This window comes from Amblyomma americanum, chromosome 2 (assembly GCF_052857255.1).
Source record: "Amblyomma americanum isolate KBUSLIRL-KWMA chromosome 2, ASM5285725v1, whole genome shotgun sequence".
NCBI classification, from domain to species: domain Eukaryota; kingdom Metazoa; phylum Arthropoda; class Arachnida; order Ixodida; family Ixodidae; genus Amblyomma; species Amblyomma americanum.
Genome location: NC_135498.1, coordinates 3,780,673 through 3,805,131, shown reverse-complemented (window position 1 = coordinate 3,805,131; position 24,459 = coordinate 3,780,673). Strand labels below are relative to the sequence as shown.

General features: G+C 50.9%; 1 protein-coding gene across 9 annotated transcripts in view; it reads right to left on the bottom strand.

Moving 5' to 3' along the window:
• Positions 1-24,459, bottom strand: part of SERCA (ATPase sarcoplasmic/endoplasmic reticulum Ca2+ transporting SERCA) — a 134,582-nt gene that overhangs the window by 57,671 nt on the left and 52,452 nt on the right. Inside the window, exon 1 of one of the 9 annotated variants that reach the window (XM_077652809.1) lies at positions 11,102-11,240. The exons of the other annotated variants lie outside the window; for them this stretch is intronic. The gene's annotated coding sequence lies outside the window, so the exon portion shown is untranslated. Of the gene's footprint in view, positions 1-11,101; positions 11,241-24,459 lie in introns of those variants that run through there. 9 annotated transcript variants of the gene reach the window in all.

Here is a 24,459-nt window from a genome sequence, read left to right as displayed (position 1 = left end):
AAGTACAAGCCAACAAAAGAAAACCTGCCCGTGGCTGCCTGATGGCAACTGCAAACTGCGATTGACTGCCACACACAAAAGTGCACGGCCCCAAGTGAGCAGCAAGAGGTGGCACAATGTCGACACGCAGCCACAGTCGGCGAGCCATTGTCTTGACAACAAGAACAAAAACTGCCAGACTATTGTGGGCTGTTCAGCTGTGCAACGTCTGTGTAAAGGCGGCTGAGTCGCAGTGAAATATGCAACGATGATCAGGTGCCACAGACAGGTATTAGCGGCAGCCACACAGCTTCACGAGCTACTACGATCTGTTTTTCCCAGAAGTTAATTTCTTGAGCGCTAATATTTTTAGCCTCACTTGCCGCGATGGCACAGTGCGGCGTTCAGCTGATTAGCATGAGTTCTCGAGTCCGGTCCAAGTCGAGGAGACCGCATTTTGATGATTTTAGGCGAAATGCGGAAGCACCCATGCGCAAAGATTCTAAAGCGCGTTAATGAAGCCCACTTTGTCAAAAAAAAAAATCCCTCGTATTCTAGAGTCGGGTGTGACTCGAAGCCCGCATGCAGTGGCACGCAGAAATCCATCAGCCGACTTTCTGCCCCCTCTCCGCTTTCGGACCGCCGAAGTCCATTATCTCTCATCCCGTCTCTGGCAACCTTGAATTGTTCGGCGAAGACATGGAGGATGGTAACCGTTTATGCGCTGCTGCTCCAAAGTTAGACCTGCCTGGACACTGTTCCCGTTCTGCCGCTCGATCCCCACGGCCTATCGGTCTCCCGCTTTGCTGCTTGCACCCTATATACGACATTCTGCAATCAGCGCAGCATCCTTTCTTCCCGACCTTGGCGACATCGGACGCGGCTCCGCGCGGTGAGCGGCCCCAGGAGACGCGCACAAAAGACAAAGCGCACGCCATGCAGCGAACAAATAACGCCAGGCAGGCACAATCACTGCCGAAGGGAGATGCCGGCGGTGGATTTGCTGCCTGACCCCTCCCTCCCTCCTTTCCAAAATGCGATCGAAGCCGAACAGAGAACAAATGGTCCGGGCCAAATCTCTCCCATCTGGCTGCGCAAATGGAGCGCCTCCGCGAACGGCCGCCGATATGCGCGCGGCATCGCCCCGGGGGGACAGATTACTGCCGGCTTTTTCAACGGAGCGAAATACTGGTTGGCACGCAGAGCGTGCATTATGCGAGCTATGAAAAATTTGTGCCGCCGGTGACATCTAGTTTGAACCCGTGGCGCTGCGGGTTTAAATAACGTTCGGCCCTAAAAGAAACAGAGGAGCGAAACCAGCGAGAAAAAAGCAACTGGTCGCGAGTTTCACGTCACAAACCAAACACCATACATCTGCTTTATGCATACATCTAGCGCCATACCGATACAGTTCATTCGTGCAAAATGACTCTGGAGCACACACTGGTTACGAGTGCACATGCTACACGGCATATATACCACGTTTGCTTTTCCCGCAAATGAGTTATGTGTTCGACTGGTCAATGAAAAAAAAAAAGCGCCTCGATTGGTCTGCTGGGGGAGAAAAAAAAGGGTCGTGAATTTTCTCCCATTTCCCCCTGTTCTCGCTTACACTCCGTGCTCGGCTTGTTACAGAGCCATTGTGTTTGTTTAAGGGAAAAGGAGATTTAGGTGCGAGCGTCAGACCATAACGGACGGCGCTGTGGGGGCTATGCGTAGGATTAACCCAAATCCGCGCGTTGCTTAACTTTCGCCGAAGCCTGGCCATCGAAAATTATGCTCGAGCTCAGAGTAGACCCTGAGTTAGCGCTAAGGATTGGCCGTGCGTACCGAGAACCGCTTTTTGTAGTCTGATCACGTTGGAAAAAATAATAATTGGGCAGCTTAGTTGGAAGTGTGACTGGAACGAACGTATGCGGCGCAACGGGAAATGCCTTCTCGTGGCACCGTGTTTTGCTGCTTGCCGAGTTCGGCCGAGAAACAGGCAGGCGCGCTGGTTTTCGTTTCGTGTCATGATGGCGGGCACAGAAGCAGAGAAAACTAAACGTCGGTACGGGAGTGTCCGTTTTAATATAAGCTAACGGATGGGCAGTCGTTGCAAAGGGTGCTAGCAGTTTTCTAACCAGCAGAGTAACTGAAAGCAGATAAAATACGCAGAAGAGAACACGATCAACGCGAGAGCAACGGGCCGCGAGCGCCACCGAAGTTCGTACGGACCGGGTGTCGCCGCAGTGATTGGAACTTACTGCCGTTTTTTCTTACTTCGCTTTCATGATCGACGCGTGCCAAAATCATGTCACACTCGCTAGGCTGTAGCTGCAGCCACGAGTGCCACTTCTCTAATTCGCTGCTGTGCGCGCGCTCAGTTTTTATTTTTTATTTCAACCTCAGGGCTTTCACGTTGCACACAGCACGCCTAGAGGAAAGACAAGCCTGAGAGGATTGTTACACACAGACGGCTGACTGATTGCGAAGTACACAGCATATTCGATTCCAGAATAACGCTCGCAAAAGCGCTTGCGAGGCAGTGGAGCATTCGACGCTGTGCTCCAGGTAGTGTAATTAGGCCACGCAGAAAGCCTTAAGGTCGCAAAACATGAAAACAGTTTAACATTTATTGATCAAAATGAGCCCATGTTTTTTTTTTAATTCGTTCTGGAGCCAGGAAGCCAAGTTCGAAGTTCGAGAATGTTACTGCGTTCGAACATCTGCGCTAGATCTGCCATAGAACTTGCATTAGGGAAATCCTGACAGTGAATACCGGGGCTTGTTTTGTTCGCTTCGCAACACTGAGCAGGATTTTTAGCGCAAGCAGCAAGGGGCCCGTTAGCAGCGCACGCCGAATATACTAATTATTATCGAGGCCACGGATAAGATCCCCCGGCGATCTCTGCCCAAGCATTTTATTATTCGCCGGGGGATTGCGAGGGCCATGAATATACAGGAGTCCTCGTTAATGCGCTCAGCCGGGGTTCTCAGCTGTCACGCCGTCCTTTCCTTTCCGGAGCTGCTGAGCGTCTTGGTGAGCGCACGCAACAGCTCCTCCACAATGTATACGTTGTGAAGACCGGCCGAAGGTCGCAGAACGGGCTTGCTGTAAATACTCGTTAATAGAATGTTGAATGCCGACGCACGGTGAGCCGTTATAGGCAGCTCCGAGATATTTACGACCACCCGGAGTTGTTGGCAAGACACGAAACCTCAATTCGCGAGCGTTTCTGCATGTTGTCTTCATCAACACTGCCCCTGCAGCGCTTCGAACCCACAAACTCGAGGCCGATCGACACAGCCACTGAGACACCAAAGCGGCGGGCCTGCCCTGGATTGAAGACGAGCTGCAAATCTGCCGGTAGTTTTGACTCATGTGTGTCGAGAGTTGTTTTGACACCACACAGAAAATGGCCGCGGTGTTCTGACAGAAGAACTTTTGTTGTTCAGTGCTGGTTTCGCGAATGACGCGTAGTGAATGTAGCTGTCCCATATTCGAAGAACATTTGCGTGACCTGCGGAGCGTGCTTATAGAAAAAAAAAGAAAAAACTCTCGTTCTTACAGTTGACAGTGTGGAGAAATTAGAGGCAATGTTTACTACATTCGAATCAGTGCGAAAGCACGGATTTGTGCTACGTATAAGACGACGACGAGCGGGCAATGCTGGGGGACGGAGCGTTCGCGCTAGGCCAGCTGCGAACCAGCAACGGAACAGACAACGGACGATTTTGCTAAGGGTTGCTACACATGGGATCAGTGCTTACACACTAAAACTCCGCGAATGTTAAGTACGTTTCACTGAGGTCACCTCGCCCAGAAACTTTTATGCAGCAGGAGCGAAAAAAAGTTACACAAATATTACATCAACAAATTCAAGGAGAACTCTAGTTTGGGCTAATTGGTTCACGATTCACACACGAAACGGCGCGAAATACGAATACAAAAAAGAAGCAAACACGACAGGACCAGCGCCTGGCGCTGGTACTGTCGTGTTTGTCATGTCATGCCATGTCATGTCATGTCCTGTCATATTTCGAGCCGTTTTCTTTGTGAATTACATCAATAAACCGGCGTTTTTTCATTAACGCTGAACTACAGTGAAATCGATGTTGAGAAATGAGACTCTGTGGCTTCGTAGCCAAACCAAACGGGCTACACGCGCTCACCCTTTAAACTATTCGTCAATTCATTGAAAAGCGGGGGTTGTCAACGAGAACTATTTGCTTAGTGCACGCAAAATGGCGAGCACATATGCGGAGTACTCGCGTGGCAGTTACCTGCACACTTTGAATGCTGATATTGTGCCGTACGTGGCTTGCAGCCTTCTAGTTGTAACGGAAGTCGAATGCCCAAGTTTTGCACACCCGGGGAACACACAAGTTTCACGGTCCAGCAATTGGAGGTTAAAAACAGTCGCCCTACTCCGCACAGAGCCACACGCAACTGCTGCGTCTCGCAACGCACAGAACGTGCCTTAAGGGAGACGTGGAATTTAGCCTGTATATGTATAAGGTTCTAATCATAAAGAGGCCTCTGTCACCGAAAACGGAGCTTTTACAAGCTATAGAAAAGATCGAAAAACTAAGTACAGGTGTCGCCATCACCGGCCGATTGCGGAAGTAAAATGGATGTGTCGACACCGATTCTTCTGCGCGGATTCCAGAGGCTACGTTACGCCACCATTCACTTCAAAGCAGTCATCACCATCCTGACTACGCCCACTGCGGGGCCTCTCCCATGTCTCTCCAATTCACCCTGTCCAGCCGCTCCCACCGTGTGCCTGCAAACTTAGACGAAATAGTGGCCATGCTAACTCAGTACGACGAGACTGCGCTGTGGCCACGTAAACAACGAGGGCGTTCGTCACCGGCAGTAATTAGCGTACACGCCGCGTTTCGTCATTAGGACGAACCGGTCGTAATTAACTGTGCGTGATGTGTGACTTGCATCATCCATCCCGAGCGCGCTGCTCGCGGTTCACCGACGGAAGGGTTCCATCTCGTTAATAAAGATTCTTCGAGCCGATTAGGCGCTCGTGGCGTTCCTCTCCGAGGTGTCGTGTGGCGCTGCTAATTTCGAGGTCAGGCAGTGGTCGCGCTGTGCTCGTTTCCCGAGGCAGATTAGAGCGGCAGCAAAGCGCCCTGTCATGCGAACGGATGCCACGCCTGTACACACGGTGGTCTCGGGGCAGGTTAAATTTACGGAAGACGGAACCTCGTAACCTCGGGCCACCTTTCACACAGGGGGGCAAAGAAGGCTCATTGATTGCCCTGTGATGAACGCTTGCGCAACCGACCTCTTTTTCCAGGGTTTTTCTTACGACGGCAGGAGTCCTTCTCCAGGGCTAAACGCTTCGTCGTCCTTTTCACCTGTGGCGAAGCAAACTGGTCTTTAGGACCACACGCGCCATTCAATGTCAGCATTCTTCACTTGAAGAACCCGTTTCTAGCTCCCAAGAGCAACAGCGTGTCATTTCCGTCGCGGTTACGAGTAATCAATGAAGGGCTTTTGAGCGCTGGGACTCTCCGTATCGCGCACTTCCTGGCGCCTATATATGTGCACTTCCCGCCTAGACTGCGCCATCTCACGGCTTCCGGTTCTCTTTCAGCGGGTCCTATAATCCGTCCTCTGTTCCGGTGGAACCGTGAGAAGCGGCTTCCTGTCTCGCTTCGTTACGATTTTTCATCCTAATAAAAAAACAAAAACAAAAGCCGAGTTTGCGAAATGATGTGTGCACCTAACGCTTCGCATTCTGTCATTGTCCTCAACGGCTAACTTAGGAAACTGCAACAGGATTACCAGCGCACAGAGATATACATGACTTGAAGAACTGAGTTTTTCCCCTTTTGAAGAAATTTGCTCTTGTTTTTTCACTCTGTGAAGCGTGATCCTCTTCTCGGCTGCAAAAGCAGAGTTGACTCCGTAGAAGTAAGCGTTGAGAATTGTCCTGTATTCGCCCGACGCACCGTGGATTTGTACGGCAATTACAGCATGAACGGTTACCTTCTGGCCGGACGACGTTAGGCGTCGTGTAGTACATGAGTTGCGTTAACACGTTTTGGCGGGCTAGTTGGTTAAGCATCTTGAACAAACAGCGCGAACAAAGACGAGCACAAAAGACAAGAAGGCGAACGACACGGCGCTGACTAACAACTGAGGGTTTATTGCTTGATCACACAAGTATAAATACATGGATGTCGGCAATGAGGGAAGGGTTTACAAAGTGCAAAAACCAAAAACAAAACGTAAATGTGACAACAGCAACAAAGCACGCTAGAAATCAGCAGAGATTATCAACCCCCAGGAGTGACAGCTCTTTTTGCAGAAGTGTTAGCGAAGGGGAAGCAGGGAAATGCATGTATAAGTACCCCTTCGCTAACACTTCTGCAAAAAGAGCTGTCACTCCTGGGGGTTGATAATCTCTGCTGATTTCTAGCGTGCTTTGTTGCTGTTGTCACATTTACGTTTTGTTTTTGGTTTTTGCACTTTGTAAACCCTTCCCTCATTGCCGACATCCATGTATTCATACTTGTGTGATCAAGCAATAAACCCTCAGTTGTTAGTCAGCGCCGTGTCGTTCGCCTTCTTGTCTTTTGTGCTCGTCTTTGTTCGCGCTGTTTGTTCAAGTACATGAGGCAAACATAATATTCCTGCTTCCATGGCCGTCCAAAAACAATGCTGACCATATGTGAGCCGTAATAGATATGCCCCACATGCGGTCACATGTAGTACAGGTGTGCTCAGAGCGGCTGCATTTGCGGTAAGTCGTATTAGCACACTGCATGTCATGCATTGTTGTGGTCGATTAAGGGGGCCAATTTTGGGATTAGGGATGAAGGTGCACCGCCCCTTTAAATCTGCTCTTGGGCTAACGTGCAGAAGAACGTCTCTCACACCTCCTGCAACGCAATTCCGCCTAAATCATTAAACCACGCCAAACTAAACTAGCCCGCCCACATGACTAAACTGCTGGATCGTCACTGACAAAACAAAACGTACCGTTATCGCGTAGTAAGTAGGATGTGACCTTTCTCGCCACAGGCAAGAGTACAAGATCGAAGGTCTGCTAACGGAATCACTTCAGGGCGAACTGGAAAACAACGCGGAGCGGCTCAGTGCAGCCTCTTTTTACGTATCGTTTCTGTTCTAAGTAGTCATATGTTAGAAGGAGATCCTCAAATCCACGTTGTGTCCGCCTGTACGTGCTAGCCTCGTGTGTACGATGAATTTGGATATCTGTAATCAGAAATTTTTAACATCCCGCAACTTCGATACGACTGCTTTCTCTGCGCGTATAGTAACATTTTGATGAAGGGCGCATCATTTAATCTCAATGTGCCATTTTGAAGATTTGAATCATGCACTCACGTGAGGGTTCCAGCTCGCGCTGCCTTCCTTCACGCAGGCAAAGAGAGCGGTGCTGTATGAACTGCACGGCCACTCTTACCGAAGCGGGGAGCAACTCGAGAGCCAATGAATATTCACGGCTCCTGTCGAGCGAGTGCAAGGAGGATCGGCAGACGTCGCGCCTTTGTTCTCACGTGACGCGGTTGTGCAAGAAGGCGTTCGGCGACTCGACCGTAGAGAATGACGTCCTCAAAGTTGTACTGCGAGGCCACGCCACTGTGCTCGACGCTACGGGTCTATAAATAGCGCGACTGGAGGTGTGTAAGGCACGCGAGGTGGAATATAGCGCCGTATACATGCGACGTGCTTGTGTCACTCATATACTATTTTGATTTTCTCGTTTGCTCCGCTTACGTCCCGGACGAGAGAGTTGGTTGTGGCGGTAAAAAACTGCACTTCTGACGGAGTCACAGCGGCTAAGCAGTACGAGGAGAGGGGCTCGATTCCGGCTGCAAAAAAAAAAAAAAAAAAAAGCAGAGCATATCTTCCGTGCTGCCCCGAGCAGTGCACTGTCGCCATGTAGTTCCTCCCTACCTCCACCCCCGTCCTGCTACTGAAGCCACGCTCATTATCGGGACGCCTTGAAAGAAGGCCGTCAGCTTCATCGGTCAAGGCTCCTGGACCTCGCAGCAGCGACAATGTAGTCGGTCGGTGGCCTACTGACCCGGCGCTGATCACTTGGAACACGTGGCGAGATAGGCGCCGATTAGGGCGAACAGCTGCTCCGCGCGCACGAGAGAAGAAAATAGATCAACGCTCTCCGCGCTATCTGCGGTGAACGTAAGCCCGTTTCGTGTTCTTTCCGCGACTCGCGGTACGCGTAGCCTTTAGAAAATATGAAAAAAAAGGGTGAACGAATGACGGAAGGCAAATCTCCTGGCGCGATGCAAGTGCTAGCTGGTGGAGGATTGGGGGGTGTGCGAGTGGATGTCATCATGAAGCACTCAAAGCGACGCGGGTGAAACACGAACCGTTCCCGAAATTGGGAATCGAACCGTAGCCTTCAGACTCCTCGGCCGTGTCTATGTCGTCGCAGCTGTTGCCGTGATGTGGAGATTTCGTTCTTCTACGTTTTCTCGGATACTGCGTGCCTTCCATTTTCCTCAGGCTTTGGTTCTACGGCCTGAAATGCGACTCGAATGTGCCTGAAAGTTTTGCAGGGTCAAGCTAATATTTCTCCTCATGCCCGGGCTCGGAGCTTTTGAAGTGTCATGAATGTAACAGGGCTTTCACAACACAGCATTTTGCGCTTGCCCTATTATGTATTTGTGTTTTACCCCTCATATAACACCCTCAGACTGAGGGTCCTTGAGGGTATCATGAATGAATGAATAAATCAAAAAATAAATAGCGAATACGATGAACTGGAGGCTTTTGCAAAGAACGTCACTTTCCTGAAACGAGCTGAAGTCGTTAGTTTTAGTTCCCATCTTGTTAGACACTGATGAAGCGGTTAAAGAAGAAATTTGCCTGTGGGCATGTGGACGAGTCTCCAGTTCGGCTATTAAGCAGGGAAGCGGCCCGTAGAACAGATACAGTTTAAAACCTAAACAACGCAGAAAACAAGAAGCACCATGAATAAATTTAAACCGTCTTGTTTGAGTAATAGTGTGAAGTCCGCGGCAGTACTGCTGAACAAATCACGGTTAACGAGACCATACCTATTTGTAAGAGATGCGACAATAAGTCAAAGGCGGATAAAATGAGACCAACTGCAGCACTTAGTCCAAAGCGGCAAACGGTTAGTCCACAGCGAGACTCCCTCTGCACCCAGTCTCTGAGGGCGTAATTAATGGTCGCTCTTTGAGCGAATAGTGGTTGCGTCAGTGCAGTTATTCGCCAAAGAACTCACCCCTACAGCCATATTAGCCTTTTCTGACTCAGAGTTAAAGAGAGCAAATAATGAGCACCATTTCAATAGAACGCATGAACAGTGGCGCAGACCTCCACCAAAGGCGCAATGTCTAAGCAAAGAAATTTCGCAGCGACAGAGATTTCCTGCGTTTAAGAGAGCACTCACATTAAGAGACGTTGAGCGGCACCTCATCCAGCCAGCCCCGAGATGCTGCTCAGGCTGGAAAAACGACGGTAGCGAAAAGGCACGCGACCGTCTATAGACTGCCGCGTGCCAAAACTTCTGGAAACAGATGCAAAGTTGCTTCTTCAATACTTCTTTCTTTATTAAATATTTTGAATATTGAGAAAGTTTCTCCAAGTTCTCGACGAAAGAGGAGGAAAAAAAACTTTATTCAAGGCCACCATTAAGGCTCGGCGAAAAAGAGCGCTTGCTCCGCCCGTTCGTCATCTGCCGAGCCCGAGTGAAGCCCAGCACTTCAGGAAGGAGGGGAAACAAGGTAGGTGAAATAGGGATAGGGGGTAATGGTAGTGCTACACGAGCACAGAATGTGTTGTGTGTCTGCCCCGATCTCCAGACAGCTGGGACAGTGAGCTGTGTCACGCCATCCGAAGTTGCAGAGCATTAGTGGGGTGAGAACAGTGTGTTTTAACTCTGCGAAGGACGTGTGCTTGCTCCATGTTGTAAGGCGGGTGAGACTGGAGTAAAATTGTGCGGTTTTCCCTGATGTTCTGGTAGCTATTTGCTCTTCCTATGTTGCGGCGTCTTCCGCTGACGTTGTATTCGGCCAGGTGATTGAGGGCTCGCGGTTGTTGATTTCGCGGGGCCCGTTGATAAACGAACTCATTTCCCTCCATCCCAGCATGAATCCAACGCTGGGTGACTGTAATACTCAGACTGCACTTTTAAGATCCTGCTACAATGCAATATAGGTGAGTTTCTAGTAGTCGACGTTGCATACTGCAGATGGCTTTGCTTGGGGTCTGTATACGTGTGGTCTAGTGTTAAGTGGGTAGCGATGCTTCATGTATGGCCAATATTGTCGCGTGAGTTTGCAGAGTGGTTATGTTGGGAGGGTTGGACGATGGCCGAGCCGTGTGCGTGATCGATCTTATCTGTCCCGGTGCATATCTTGCATACGCGTATAACCCCCTAACATACCGTGTCCATGGCGTCCGTGTATATCGTTACACATGTCCTGTCTATGCCCTCCTTCGCTCACACTGTGAGCCAAATAGGGATTCTGGGCTTTGACAGCACATTTTGAAAAGCAGCCTGATAGTGAAGGATTTTCCCAGGCAGTTTAAATTTGGAGTACGCTGCGCGCTGTGACGAGACGCCGCAGGAGTTCACCGTTATATGTGTACAGTCACGAACCAATGGGTTTTGGTGTCTGCGTGTCGGTGAATGTGACTCTTCATGCGTGCGTGATGAGCCGTGGTTCACCGCGAAAGCGTGCAACGTCATGTATAACGAGACGGCGGTGCACACGCCCGGTGTGGCTTTGAAAGCAATCATGAGGGAAATGTTAGGCGGGTACATACTTTTTACTCGATTTACAACGAAGGCAATGAATACCGCATTGGATAATAGCCTCGCAAGACATCCAGCTCAAACACGAGAGAGAGAGAGAAAAAAAAACAAAACAGCAGGGTAACAGCAGCGCGTATACAGAATAGAAGGGCACTTTTGCACCGAAATGCGATCGCAGCGATCTGGAGCCGAGCCCGGCGCCCCGGTTGCTGCAGCAGCGACAGAACCCTTTACATTCCGGCTCGACACCACGGAGGCGCGCGCGGCGGTCTAGAAACAGCGCGTCTCTGAGTCCGGATTGTAAACATAGCGTGTACATACACAGAAGGCGGCCGTACCTGATGGAGCTGCTAGCTCTGGCTGACAGCAACCTTGGAAGGACCGTGGCGTCGTGCGATCAATCACGTGAGTGACGGCGGAGATCCTGAGCGGACGCTCCATCCGGAAGAACTGAGCAGAGAGATACTCGTGCCCCAGGCCCTCTCTTACAGTAAGACAGGAGAGCGTGCGGCAGTGGTGCCCCTTTGTTCGCCGAATCAGCACTACCCATTGTGAGGAAAAACGCACTGCACGCGCAACGTTTTTATCTCCGTGCCTCCGCGCAAGATACTCTGTCTGCCGGCGTGTTTCCGACGTCACTGCGCTACACGCTATCGCTACCTGTCACTGTCGATAAAGGGCCCGGCCGCGTACGGCTCCACGATCTCAACCATACATCTCGCCTTGGCGTGCATTTGTGCCGTACATTTACTCCGTCGGCGGCGTCGCGCCGCGTGGGCGTTTTTTGCATTTTTCCTCCTTCAAGTACAAGACAACATAACGCAACGGTGGAACACTCAAAAGCACAATCAACATAACGCAAAGGCGGAAAACCCAAAAGCCCAATAGGAAACTAAAACTCAAAGTTGCCCAGATTCAATCCCAAATAGTACAATGTAGTGCCACTCCTTGCAAAGCAAACTGGGTTCAGGTTTGTGACGGTCTCCGCGGCAATCTCTCCACAACCCGCGCTTGGCATCTGTTACGGCACATGCTAGACCCCACGCAATCCAAATCCCAGACGCGCCTTAGCATTCGCCGCCTCGCTCACAACCATCGACAGGACACCGAAATGCACCTATACAACCCCCGGTATCCCTTGCAAGTATCCTGATTATGCAGGCCCACCCCAACCCGAGCTTGACGCCCTTGTTACAGAATCAAAATTTCGCGCCGCCCTATTAAAATTACGCAATGCCGAACCCGGAGAAGATCAGATTACCAGTGCAGCGATCCGAAATCTTGACGATGGTTCCGTATCTGAACTAGTCAACTACTTTAACGAATGTTGGGATCAGGTACTCTCCCTGCCTCCTGGAAGCATGGAAAAATCATCTTTATTCCAAAACTTCACAAGCCTATTACCCTAGAAAACATCCGCCACATTTCTGTTACATCTTGTCTAGGCAAGGCTTTCGAGCACGTAATTATTGTCCGGCTAACAACGTACATAGAAGACAGCCACCTTTTCTCCCACAGTATGCTCGGCTTTCGTGCGCATCTTTCTGCGCAGGATGCCCTACTCCAATGACGTGTTTAATGATACCATCCCTTACCACACTAAAGCTTTCCTGGCAGTTGACCTCACCAAGGCATTTGACACGGCTGAACACGATGCCATCTTACGGGAACTGCAGGCCCTACAGGTAGGCCCTAAAACCCAACTACGCTCGCGCCTTTCTCTCGGGCCACGCTGCCTTCCTGCGCATAGATCAGCTTAGCACACACCCTTATGCACTCGGAGAGCTCGGAGCCACTCAAGGCGCGGTGCTTTCTCCCCTTGCCTTTAACACTGCTGTCGTCCCCGTAGCTCACAAACTTCCTCTAATCCCACATCTAAAACATACGTTGTGCGCTGATGATGTTACCACATGGACCACTCATGGTTCTGACGGAGAAATTGAGAAAAAGAAGTACTTGCAACTGGGCTTGTTGGTGCATATTCGTGAAAGACATAAGAGCGCAAACTGGCAACACGGACGAGGAAGGGAACAGGACGAGCGCTACACTTTCAAAAGGGTTTATTCAGGGAAGAGCGTATATATAGCCTCTGACCTTATCCATGCTCTTAATCTCAATTTGACAAACATCTACCTTTCACAGATATGCCTCAAGAAACATCATTTCACTGTGCCGGATAATAACCGAGGTATCACTGATGCAATTGTCACCTCGTTTTTTGATATGAAAGGCTTCCACGAGCTCACGTTCGGTCTTATCACGGCTTTTCAGTAGCACTTTGCATTCAGGCAGTCGGGGCTTGCAGACTATACGTTTCTCTTTCGAGCATGCTTGGAAGTGGTCTGGAAGATGGGCTCCTTTCTTATTCAATGAATTCTTGTGTTCAAGCAGGCGCTCATTAAAACACCGGCCGGTCTGTCCAACGTACACCTTCCACATGTAAGTGGGAACTCGTACACCACTCCTTTCTTGCAGCCAACAAGTGGCGTTCGGTGTCTGATGGCGCACTCTTGCATTTCCTTTCTCCCAATACGTGAGCACATTCCGGCTAGTTTTCGCGGCGCTGAAAATACCACGTTGACGCCGTACTTATTGGCCACCTTCTTGAGTTATGAGAGGTGTGGTGTACGTAAGGTACAACTTACGGCCTTTCCAGCCTTTTTTCTTGAGATCTGTTTTCATTGCTGCCCTTCAGCTTTTTCAGCAAGGTCTGCGTCAGGGAGAGAACCAGGGGAGCCGGGAAGCCTGCATTCTGCAACCTGGACACCTGAGATGCAAAGCTGGCGTGCATGGCATGGTGGCAGGACTTCTTTAGTGCGGACGCTAGGCACTGGGAAGAATGGTTCTAAGACCGTTAAGAGGGCTATCGCTTCCCAGTGCCTAGCGTCCGCACTAAAGAAGTCCTGCCACCATGCCATGCACGCCAGCTTTGCATCTCAGGTGTCCAGGTTGCAGAATGCAGGCTTCCCGGCTCCCCTGGTTCTCTCCCTGACGCAGACCTTGCTGAAAAAGCTGAAGGGCAGCAATGAAAACAGATCTCAAGAAAAAAGGCTGGAAAGGTCGGAAGTTGTACCCTACGTACACCACACCTCCCATAATCTCAAGAAGGTGGCCAATAAGTACGGCGTCAACGTGGTATTTTCAGCGCCGCGAAAACTAGCCGGAATGTGCTCACGTATTGGGAGAAAGGAAATGCAAGAGTGCGCCATCAGACACCGAACGCCACTTGTTGGCTGCAAGAAAGGAGTGGTGTACGAGTTCCCACTTACATGTGGAAGGTGTACGTTGGACAGACCGGCCGGTGTCTTAATGGGCGCCTGCTTGAGCACAAGAATTCATTGAATAAGAAAGGAGCCCATCTTCCAGACCACTGCCAAGCATGCTCGAAAGAGAAACGTATAGTCTGCAAGCCCCGACTGCCTGAATGCAAAGTGCTACTGAAAAGCCGTGATAAGACCGAACGTGAGCTCGTGGAAGCCTTTTATATCAAGAAACGAGGGGACAATTGCATCAGTGATACCTCGGTTATTATCCGGCACAGTGAAATGATGTTTCTTGAGGCATATCTGTGAAAGGTAGATGTTTGTCAAATTGAGATTAAGAGCATGGATAAGGTCAGAGGCTATATATACGCTCTTCCCTCAATAAACCCTGTTGAAAGTGTAGCGCTCGCCCTGTTCCCTTCCTCGTCCGTGTTGCCAGTTTGCGCTCTTATGTCTTTCACGAAATTGAGAAAACTTGAGAAGAAATTTAGAAGCAGCAGGAACCATCTTCGCTCGCACGTCATCTATCGGACTCGAATGTACTGACTTTACAATCGCTTTACACCGCGTATCCTCCTTTAACAACGGTTTACACAAAGCGGACAACATGAAAATAGTGCACGCATTTACGCTTAGCCGCATTCTATACGCTACCACATATCTCAAACTGAACGGCACGGAAACCGAACGCGTGAACGCCATAATAAGGCAGCCCTAAACCTACCTTGTAGCCCTAGCACAGCCAAACTCCTTGCACTAGGCATGCATAACAACCTTCAGGAACTAGTTGACACGCACCTTCAGACACAGTACCTTAGACTTGCCGCGAGCGCCACTGGCCGCCATATACTCTCCTCCCTTCGCATCAACATTCCCTGCAACCAGTCAACCCTTGTAGCCATCCCTCGACACATTCATACACCTCTCGTTGCGAAACCTCTTCCCCGAATTTAACGTCCATCCCCGATATCATACGCCCCGCCGCGTAGCTCGCGCTAATGCCCTTCATAAGTATTACGGGCAGGACCACGATCCCATATGGGCAGACGCCGCATCTAAGTACAGCGCATGAAGCGGGTGCACTTGGCTAAAATCCAACCCTACCCATCGCCCTAGACCTTGAACATTCGTACGCTCAATACATCTTTAGCGACTCCAAAAGGGCTCTGTCCAACTTTGCCAGAGGCAGGATTCACACCCATTCCTGCACTTGTTGAACACCTCTACCCAAAATTTACCGCGCAGGATAGAGCTTCAGTGGGTGCCGGCTCACTCTGGGAACCCTGGAAACGAGGCTGCCGATAAATTGGCCCGAGGTCTTGTTTGTACGGCTCAGGACAGTCTCAATCCGGGATTCTCGAGGGAGCGGGCGCACACGTGAATGCCCCCTTTGGACCATTGGAATTGCCCACCCCCCTCTCTTACGCACTCCCAACAGATGCTCTTCAGACGCCTCCAGACCCGCTCTCTGCCATTCCCTGAGCTGTTATCCCACTATTATGGCACGTCCCCTGCATGCTCCCTATATGAGGTGACCATCACGCCACACTCCCCACATCATTTTCGGCAGCCCTGGTGATCCACCCACGCAGGGACAGCACGCCATCTCGAGCTGGGAGGACTGGGAGGTCCTGCTCACGTCTGCAGAGCCCGACATCGCAGCTTGCTGCGGTGACTCGGGTTGCCGACGTCATGTCCCGACATAACCGATGCAGTGCGGGACCGCGCAGTGGTCCAGGGACCCAGCGGGATGTAAAACTCACTTGCAAAAAAACAGCTTTTCTGTCTGTCTGCCTGTCTGCTCGGCAAGCGCAAAGGGAGGGCGAGAGACACAGCGGAAAATAACGACTCGGCTACTGCGTGTGCTGCCTGCAGTTTCTCGTATCCGGTCGTGTGTCGCTTGATCTGTGTCACTCTTCCGGCTTCGGCTGCCAGAGAGGCGTGTTTGGTCGGAGTTGCCTCTCCTTCCCTCCCTTCCCCACAGACACCACTGACTTCGCAAGGGAAGCTCTGAACGGCCTCGCAGGCGTCTGCGATATCGAAGCTATCGATGGAAAAAGGCGGCGAGCTCTCGTGAGATACTCGCTTCGCGAGACTTGCTTGGCGTCGACGCAGCACGAGATATCAATGATGTTATTGTTTAGCGCCACCCACAAGCGTCTGCGTTATGCCAGATGGCGGTACTGGGCAGTGGCAAAGGCAACCCGATAACAAACGTGCGTCATTTATCCCGCTTCCAGTTTAGGCATGGGGAAACCTTTGGGCGACACCGCGCTCAACCATTCTGAGTTCATCTGGACAGTAGGTCATAATCAATCAATCAATCAATCAATCAATCAATCAATCAATCAATCAATCAATCAATCAATCAATGCAAACGTCCCGGAAACCGCAGCGGAAAATTCTGGATGAGAGGATGCGGTACAAGGGTACTCATAGTTTAAGCATCAAATGCTTTTGTTCCAGTGCTCGGCACATTCAAGCGAACTTCGTCCGGGAACCGCGATGAACTTGAGGCCGAACATGAAGCCGAAGATAAAAACGAGCCTGACGCCGAACATCCCGAATCTTACCGTCCGAATGGTATCCAGCCGAGTGCCGCGAACGGAAGCGTGCCGTGTGGGTGGCTGTGTTTCGCCGATCCCATCTCTACATGGCTCGGAAATCGGGAGGATGAGAAGTGGTCTTTGCGCCGTCAATGTTGGGTTTGTGTGCGCCCTAGCTTGGGGCTAAACAGCGAACAAACGCGGCGCGTCTACGAAAGAAGGCTGTTTAGCGCCGCTAAGAATCCGTGCCATCTATGCGTGTTCGAGGAACGCAGCACTCCCGGGTCCATACCCCTTCCGGTCAACGCGTCGAATCAGTCGAGAAGCGCGAGCCACTTTTCAGAAGCCAGCGTCTTCAGGAGGGAGCTGTCCTTGTTTCAATGTGCTTACATTGCTTTCAAAAGGACGCAAAGAGTCTAAACTACCTTGTAATGTATTTCTGCCGCGATGTTAGCTGCCACATAGCGCGGGCATTTGGTCCAAGTGGCTGCGTTCTCTCCGTGACATTTGGAGCAAAAGCCGACCCTGCCGCCTCAAAACATCGGTCCAGGTGACATCACCACTGCAGTGGATAATGCCGGGTGGCTGGCAGCATCCCGTGTCGCGGAAGAGATGCGAGTGATGCCGAGTCGCTGCTGTTTTTGGCGCGTGGGGACACCCTTGAAACAATGGCGGAACCCACTCGAGCGCCTTCTCTTCCAAGGAGGCGAGGCAGCGAAGAGAAGAGAAGGGCCTCGGAGTTTTCTCTTCCTGGGCAAACACTGCAGACCGGAGGGTACCTCCCCCCGCAGCCCAGGCACACGCTGCAGTGGACAGACGAGTGCAAGGCTGTGCTCTCGCGAGCGTCCGTGATATCATGTGTACACGGGAGCTGTAGCAAAGGCGCGAAGAAAGTGCGGTTAGTTTGCCCTCTTCCGACCCTCTCCCCTCCATGCTTCCCCGGATGTTTTTGTCCTACAATGGACCCAGGCTCGCGGTTTCTGCCCCGTTGGATAGTGGGCTATTCCATTCGTTTTTCTGGGCTCTTCCTGCGTAGGAGAGGCAATTAGAATTGCTCTCTGTCGCGAACAGCGCGCCGACTCACAGGTCAGGCGGACGCCTTAAGCCCGGAATACATGGAGCGTTTTTGAGGCGATTTTCGCCCGACGGCGCAGATTTGACACCCGGCGTCAAGAAAAACGCCCGCCGCCGCCGATCAGGAACGGCTAGATTTTGACGCGGCGTGCGCGCGTCAGAAGCTACCGGAAGTGCCTGCCGGACTCACTTCCGTCTGTATTCGGCGGCAGCGGCCAGCCGTCTCAGCGTCCCTTGAGCACTTCGCGCGCGTTATTCACCCTCCTCCTTTCTTACTTGCCAGATGGGGTGCACCTAGATTTTCCTCTTTATTTTCTGCTTGTCTTCTATGTCCCTCATCTTCATGAGCAATAATCTTTTCTTTAACAACAGAAGATGCCGATGTGCCCCCATGGACACTGGCCTTGGTCACAAGAATAGAAGCGGCGTGTTCTCCCTCGCAGTTATCTCCTTGCTTGCCGTCCGCTCGAAGTAAATGAAAACTCTTTTCAAAACTGGTTTTCAGCAACGAGAGCCACAAGCAGTGCACAGAACAAAGCTCACATATAGTGTCTGCCCAATCCGCACCGCCATTTCAGTCGCACAGGGTCGCCAGACGAAACAGTTCTGGCCAACTCTCTCCGCTGAACATCCACAAAAATATCGAGACAATACTAAACATACCTGAAAATGTGTATAGACATAACTGTAGGATATTTATTGCCTAATTTAACAATTATAACACAAGCAAACAACATATAAGCATTGTCGTTCATTTAGTGGTGGTCAAAACATTTTTGCCTTGACTGGCCACACTGCGGCGGCGTTCGCCGCTTGTACGCCTCATGTAGCCTGGCCAGCGTCCCTCTGGCGCGTTTTTTTGTCTACGCGCGATAATCGCAGGAGAAAAACGCCCCATGTAGCCCCCGCTTTATAGGTGCAGCAGCCGCGCGCACCAAATGTGTGTTTAAAGAGGTTTTGTTACTCTTCCTCTTAATGCACTGTGACGCCGACAGGCAATGTACGCGAAACCCCGGAAAACAAAGCCGACAAACCACTCCTCTGCTTGTATGCGGCCCCACGATGTCCTGTATTGACTCAGTGCGCCTGTGTGTCAAGGAAGCAAGCAGGCTGTAGTAATCGCCTTCTTGCCGCTGCCGCGCAACCATTTCGCCGCCGAGAGGGGCAGAAGCTGAACGCTGATAAACACTGTCGCTTGGGAGGCCACCACTGATTAATGTACTGCCATGAAGTGTTCTGCGTCGTTGCTTAGAATGCTTTTCACGAATGGGGCGATGGTGCCTGGCGGAGCCAATGAAATGCGGCTCTGTAAGGAAAGAGACACTGATCACCTGTACAGGAACTGTTGCAGGATTTACTTAATTTCTGGGCGGAGGTTGAAGTTATTTCTAGTCGTCTCTGTCGAGGCGATGCATATGGAGAAATCTAAATTCATTAAATTATGCGGCTGAACCAGGCTGGCTGCACCACGCAATGCCTAAACAGCTTCGGTTTACTCAGTACTTTCCAAACAGCGCTTGTGGAACGCACCCGGACGAACTGCATTCTTGTTTATCACCGGCTAGTCTGACGGGTGCCCAACGCGCACCCTCTGCGATAATGCGATAATGCAGCAGATCACATTTTCCCTTGTTTTCAAGTAAACACGTGCGTGACCGAGCTTTTCAGTCCTCGTTAGAGCAACAGATGATCCTAGCAGCCGGCCGGCTCACCTAAGCGTAGTGGACATGAGCCGCTGCCAGCGAAACAGCTTCGCTCCTCGACCGTCCGACACGCGTTCAGGCGTCGCCCTCCTCTTCGTGCTGTGTACCGCATCAAACGCTCTAACCTGCGAGTTGCACGTGTATTTTCGCATAGTACAGCAACAGCGGATAGTGTCGTTTAATACCTTTTGAACTCTGTGATCAGTTACTTCTGTCGTGGGCAGAGTTAAAACTTGGGGGAGGGGGTAGTTTGACAGGGCTAGGGAAAGGCCTCCTTGAGAGACGACACAGCGCTCGTGTCGTCTCCCGTCTCCTTTTTGAACTTTTTTTCTGCGCTGCTTAAACATGAACCCGTAGCAGCAAAAGGGACGATTGTTGGACTAGTTGGTTCATGATACAGCGCTGTGTCTGTGTTCTTTCTTTCTTTTTGTTGTCCCGTGTTTTCGCGCTGTTTCGTTCCAGAACCAACTTGCCCAGTTTTGCGCTCTCGTGAGCCTCCGTAAGTTCTTGGGGGAACTGGGGCAATCCTGATTCAGCAAACGCGTGCTTTAATAGTCAGGCATGGCAGGGATTAAGGCAGATAACTGATCAGGTTGCTTTCTAGTACAGCGAGCAAGTGCTGTGTTCCCCCTTTAGGTTTTTAGCGCTTGTGTTACTCACAATAAACGACAGCAATTCCTCTTCGACTGGATTCCGTTGAGCCGACGAAAGCAAGCCTTGAGAAACCCGCCCAAAGCAGCGACGAAAGAAGTTGCAAATCACGCAGTTACAGAGGGCTGTCTTTTCCACCGTTACCTTTGATCGCAGCTCCGGCGGAGACAAAAGCAACGCGGTGCTGTTCTCGGCGCTCCAAATTTGCAGGCGCCGAACAATGGGAGTGTCCGTCGCCATTGACGTCAAGGCGCGGGAGCGGAGAGACCGTTGCACGGTATTCGCGATAGATACGAGCGCGGAGGCCAAGTGTATTTGTCGCCTTTTTGTTCTCCTTACAACACCTCGAGAGGCACTCGACGAGGCGACACGGATAAGCGGCGTCCACCCCTCTCCACACATCGCCTCCCCCCACCCGCGCCTTGCTCTGCTTGTGCGTTGTGTACAGCCACCAAGTGCGCGCATCTATGGACACACCGTTGGGCTTATTGCACGCTTCGTCAACGCAAGGCTGCAACGAGGGCATCAGTTAAAAGCCCGCGCGAAGAAGGAAATGAGCCGACGCTGAGGCAGCGATGGAATATCGAGCGTTAACACACCTAACATAGGTCGCCGGTTCGAATCCCTGCCGAGAGCTAGGCTCCAACTTAACTAGCAAGTTTATGCTGCAAGTAACTCTGAATGGCATGACTCCACCCGCAACATTCTGCGGCGGACGGTTGGCCCGCAAATTTTACACGAATGCTGGGACTAGGTGGCCGTACTTTGACGCCTGCCAGACCGGGATATATATTCATAATAAAAGAGCGCAAACGACCACGGGCCAGAAAAAGGAGAACAAAGGACCGTCGTCTTTTGCGCTATTTTATTATGAATCTATACCAACTAGGCCAACTCAGCTTTTTGCTGATTGATATATATTCCGGATCGACATGGATTGGTTTCCAGTTCTGGTGCTCGGGCATCACTCTGCCGCCTGTGTTTGTTTTTGCTACTATGCAACCACCTCGATTACAATGGCAACCACTGGGTTACGATTTTCCTTACGACGCATAACGCTGAGACCCAAAACGCGAGAAGAAGAGTCTAACGCTCTACTACAATGACGTTGCTGTGGATGCAGCCATCTTGGATTCTGTCCGTGGAATCAGCATATCTCGGAGGCTCGAAACGCGGTCAGTAGAGCTAACGCTCTAGAAAAAGAAGAATCGAGACCGCTACCAATCTCCCGACTTCCGTTCCTGTCCCAAAATCTGCAACTTTTCTCGGAGGCCACTGATCTGGTTGACAGACGAAGACGCCCTTCCTTGGCAAGCAGGAAGGCTTTTGCTCCTGAATGAGGCGTTTGGGTTTAGCCTCCACCGAAATGCGGCCGCCGCAGCCGTGTTCGAACCCTGGTATCCCGGCCAAGTAGCCGAGCGTCCTAACCACTGAGTCACCAGGGCGGTGCAAAGCCTGCTAGTGGCACTGAATAAGCAGGGAGAGAAAAAGGGAAAGGAAAGGAAGAATCGGAGGACGCTTAAGCAAGAGTGGAAAGCGACGGCGTGTTGCAGCGCTGCCAGGGAGTCCACGGCAGGGCCACCGCCCGTTCGGCGAGACGCCTTGCCCGTTGGAAACACTTTTGAGCACATTAATTTTTTTCAATTCTTTCAATTAATTAACTGATGGATTAAACACTGAATTTTCTTAATTATTATTGTCAAGCATTGGCTTCTTCATTATGAGGATCTTGACACCTTTGAACCCGCTTTTTGCAATTTTTTTCATTTATTTAATGAATAAATGATTTACAATAACTTCATTAACTGGTCATCGCCTATCAAACACCAATAAATCATCAATCACTAGAACCAGAAATTACCATGATGCAAGCTTTTTTTTACGAAGCCCTCGATTATTTGCGACATGCATTGCCGATGTACTACTACGCCGGCAGCTTTTCCGCCGAACAAGCTGTAATGCCCTGTATATGCTGTCGCGTAAAAGAAGAGATGTGTGTGTGTGTGTGTGTGTGTGTGTGTGTGTGTGTGTGTGTGTGTGTGTGTGTGTGTGTGCGGGGGGGGGGGGGGGGGGAGCAGCCCTGCTTATCACCGCGCTCGCGTGGACGCAGTGTTCTGGCGCGGGGCGGTGTCTCTCCCGTACCCTTAACAGTACTTCGCGGCGCTGAACTTATCGACGTGCTGCGACGACGCCCAGCACTTGAGACTTGTCCACACTCCGCTTGGCGTTTCCCAGCGTTTGGCTGCAATATCACTCGAATTCGACTTGCAGTTCATTCATGCATCCATAATCGGGCAAAATATATGCACCTACTATGCGCAGTCTGCCGACTGAATAGCTCAGTGGTTACGGTGCTCGGCTGCTGACCCGAAAGACGCGGGTTCGACCCGGCCCCGGCGGTCGCATTTAATGGAGGCGAAATGCTAGAGGGTCATGTACTGTGCGATGTCGGTGCACGTTTAAGAACCCCAGGTAGTTGAAATTATGCGGAGCCCTTCCCTATGGCGTCCTTCATAACCTGAGTCTCTTTCAGACGTTAAACTCCATAAAAACTAAAAAAAAAGGCCGATCGAGACTCCGCGCCGCACCCAGTGTCACAGCTGCGTTGTTTGACAGCCCGAAAAGGCGCAGCGGCTGGCCGAGTCTGCAAGGTTTAATTCAGAGGGTACCGCAGAAACGAATCCTGTCAGGTTATACCTATACAGCACGTTGAAGCGATAACCGCTACAGAGGAGAACTGTGAGATGAGTGGCGCCTGTACCTTACGCTTCGGATTATTAGCTAATCTGCAGACTTGTTACGTACACCATTCAAGGCCATAGATGGTCACAGGCACATTCGCAAACGGAAAATAATAGCTTTGTGCCCTTTTTGAGCCTGTGCGTTTAACGGACGCGTTGGTGAAGCTTCATGTGAGGATATGCTGCGGCCCTTTCTGTAAAAGAAGCCACTCGACACAAGAGTTCAGCTTTGTAACTGGGCACATGCCATCACGTGACAATGTCACGCATGACGCCAGGACGACTGAGTGCGCGTCTGTGACTTCTCGGGCAAAGTTTGGCGGCTGCCCGGGAAAAGGTGGTGTCGTGGCATGTTTTGTTATGCAAAAAAGAAGGAAAGGAAAGAACAAACAGGAAAGGGGAAGGCAACAGTGGGGGTTGGCTCGCAAAGCCTGACGTCATGCTCTCTCGTTACCTTGTCACCTTCTCAGCGGGCAGCGAAGAGAGGATGTCTTCGCCGAGAGGTGCCGTTCACAACATCACCGCCCGTCAGTGTTTGAGCGTGAGGTCGCGATCGTAGGAGCTGGTGGCCCATTACGTACGTCTATGCGCGGCTATATGCCGCGTGGCGGACTTGAATGGTAAGATGCACAACAGAAGGATATATTATAAAGATATAGTACACAAGTTTCTTCCCTTTACTCGGCTTTTGCGCTGGTTCCTTTCGCTTGTTTGCTGTTATTATTCTTCTCGCATGTTTGTTTCGGACGCCCCACCCTCAGCGCTTCCTTTTTCTGTTTTCGAAAAAAAAAAAAAACACTGTCTTCAACTGCGTGCAATTGTTGACTGCGGCCAACCATCCACTCTAACCAGAGCAACGAGAAAAGTTCATTGGCGCATTCGGATGTTTCCTGTGCCGCATTTGTTCACGCTTGCTATAAGCAATTCGAAACGCACATAGCCGATTGCGTCTATGGCCTCGGAGTAGGGAACGGGCCACACGTCGCGATAGTCGCAGTCAACCCAATAGTGGCGCTTTTTCGGCTGCTCTCCTTGAGTGCATTGCATGTCTTTCCAGTCACTCGTCGCGTCCTTGAAGCACTGTCCCGAAGACTGGCGAAAATGGAAAGGACAGGATAGAAAAATCGTTAGCACCGAGGCATATAACCAAGTCCGATGCCAAGAAATGCTATACAACTCATCGGAAGACGCTGACAGTGAAGACTCGGCGGTAGCACTCCAAAGACAATCTTCGACAATGGCCTTGGTGAGGTGATTTAGACTACTCTACTTTTACTCACAAGGGCTAAACTTTTTAGCTGATGCAGAGTACGAACCGATTGAGAAAACAGAAATAAATTTTATTTTTCGAAATGCAGACCCGAATGCGGAAGGTAGTGATTATTGCACCGTGCCCGTACGGGGTGGCTTAACAACGGCCAGGAACAGCACGTGGGATATATTAGGGGACGTTACTGTGGAAGGAATCCGGATTACTTTCGACAACCTCAGCTATTTTCATGCGCACAGCACACGGGCGCTTTTGCGATTCACCTCTGCCGTAATGCGGCCGGGATTCGACCCGGCGACCACTCGTTTCACGTAAGCCTTCAAGACTTAAGGCTGGTTCCCATGCAAGCGATTGACCGAATTGAACGGTTGAGCGGCGCGTCGCAGCAAAAAAATAATTCCAACTCGTTGGAACCTCGCCGCTGGAGCCGCCATGACGATTCGCTATA